The following is a 2,275-nucleotide window of genomic DNA, read 5'->3' as shown; positions in this document are numbered from 1 at the left end:
ATTTTTTTTTAGTCGCACCACTGAAAAATTTGGTCGCACTCTAGAGCCCTGCTACTTATGTAAAAGTGATACATAGACAACGCAGCCCTAATCACAATCATAATTTGTTGGAAAACGTATTTAAGTTTCCTATTGATTTATCATAGAACTTGAAGTTAATGGCTGAATGCATGGTGATGAGACCTATCATTCAATCTACATTTTATAGCGTATGAAACTACTCACCTGGACATGAACCTGAGCTCGGCCGATTAAGATTAGTGTCTCCTGTCCATCTTTCTTTAGCAAAACTTGAATAATACCACTGCTTACCTCTTATTGAATCTTTGGGTGCAGACTTAATTGAAGAGCCTCGTATAAACAGGCAGGGTGTGATGTTTAGGGAAACCAAAGAATACAGGTGCCATCATTTCTGCCAGAAGACTCATGGGGTGCAACGAAGCTTTCATTGTGGACTGGCTAGATACCTTCTGCATTCAGAAAGAAAACAAGAAGGGCATACACCATAAACAATAATAACTGACAAAAATAATGAGACAAGAAATTAAAGTAACAAAATAAGTGCAAATCAAGTTTCCCTGTGTTGCAGTGTAGCTGAATGTTTTTCAACAATTTGATTTACGGTAAAACACATACCAAATATTTCCAGCCAAGGTTTGTTTCAATCTTCAGCATGTTTTTCCTGCCATTGTCTTGAAACTGTTTCATCTGTCCCTCTCATTTGATGCTGTTTACAAAAACAAAACAGCAATATTGTAAAGGGAAAAAGGAAAATGAATTTAAAAAAAAAAAAAGAAAAAAAGATTATGACCTGAAATCTCACCATTTCCTGAGAGTCACAGGTCCTTTGAGTATCCTTATGGTTTCTGCTCAAATTCAGTGTCTGAAAAGGGCAGGAACAAAACAAACTTTTTTAATCATAATAAAGACAAAATAAGATTTAGAGACAGACAAAGAAATGTGTAAAATATTTACATTTATATTTAAATATTTACACCGAAAGAAACAACGTGGCTCATTCCGATGCAGTTTACAATGAAGCACGTAGCCCCTTGATGACTGAACTACCTTACCACAGAAATTACAGGTTAACATAACTCCATGTACTTTGGTAATTCCTCCCTAGCAAATTAAGCACGCCAAACACAGAAACTAATCCAGAGCAATGCTTCCCTCGCAACAGTAATGCTAACTCAACTCACAAATGCTAACTAAATTCACAACCTCACTCATAAAAAACGAACTGCTAAAATTATCTATAAACGCTGGGCTGGTGGATTTTTATAACAGAGATAACTTGAAGTTGCATGTACTCACCTCACCTCGAACTAATTGTAAGCTGCCAGGATGTCTACAAATTCCGAAGATGCTGTGGTCCAAGCAGCAATAAATGGCGCTAATATACGAGTTCAAAACTGTGTCCGTTAGCCACCTTGAGTCTCCTGCATGAAAAAAAGAGCGGTTGGCACACAGCTCATCAGCGCGCCGTGCTATTGGTCATTTTCAGGTGACGTCATCCCGCAATGTAATGTCGCTCTTTGTTTCTTTAGGAGGAGGTTCGAATTTGATCAGAAGTCACGTCTGCAGACCGCTGCAGCCACGTCTTGCCTTGCTTCCCCTTTTTTTGTTGAAATGGTTCGCTCATACTGCACAATGTTGCTACCAGAATTTTTTTTTCTGTACACAGTTTACCAGCAGTTTAGCTACCAATCAACAGCGATCACACAAACTCAAAATTTAAGGCGGACCCACTTAAGGTGGTCTGATAATATGGCGTGAAACACAACAACATCAAGTTGTTTTAAAATAATAATTAAAAAAGATTATTGAAATCAATTTTATTCACAACCATGAACTTTATTTTTAACATCTTCTTTTGCTGTTGATTTTTTTAATCAGAAGGTTAACAATGATATACTGCAGGCCTAACTTTTAATCTGTATATCAGTATCTGAATTTTAAAATAAAAAAAAAATACTATCAATTTTATTGTCTTTCACTGCTGATATTTGCTTTTTTTTTTTTTTTAAATGGTATTTACTGGTTGTATTATTACAGTGGACCCTATTTTTTTTAACATCTTGCTTCTGTGAAAATGAATGTTTTTGTTTGCTTAAAAATCTACAGCTTTATACTGTGAATTCCAATGTGCACAACCCCAAAAGATGTAGTTTTACTCAAATAATACCGTAAAATCTAAGTTTTTCAGACATTTTCAACATTACAATATTTAATTGTAAAATGTATGCATGTTTATTTGTTTTCACAGACAATA

The 2,275-nt window shown here is 35.4% G+C and overlaps 1 long non-coding RNA gene across 1 annotated transcript; it reads right to left on the bottom strand.

The window, feature by feature from the left end:
- Window positions 1-265: 265 nt before the first annotated feature.
- Window positions 266-1,423, bottom strand: LOC134632480 (uncharacterized). Its single transcript, XR_010094502.1, has 4 exons — window positions 1,318-1,423; window positions 824-883; window positions 637-727; window positions 266-470 (listed from the first exon to the last, which is right to left on the bottom strand). It is a non-coding gene; the product is annotated as an uncharacterized LOC134632480 (long non-coding RNA).
- Window positions 1,424-2,275: the final 852 nt, after the last annotated feature.

The sequence above is a fragment of the Pelmatolapia mariae genome, linkage group LG7 (assembly GCF_036321145.2).
Source record: "Pelmatolapia mariae isolate MD_Pm_ZW linkage group LG7, Pm_UMD_F_2, whole genome shotgun sequence".
Lineage (NCBI taxonomy): Eukaryota > Metazoa > Chordata > Actinopteri > Cichliformes > Cichlidae > Pelmatolapia > Pelmatolapia mariae.
This window is presented reverse-complemented; position numbering and strand designations above follow the sequence as displayed.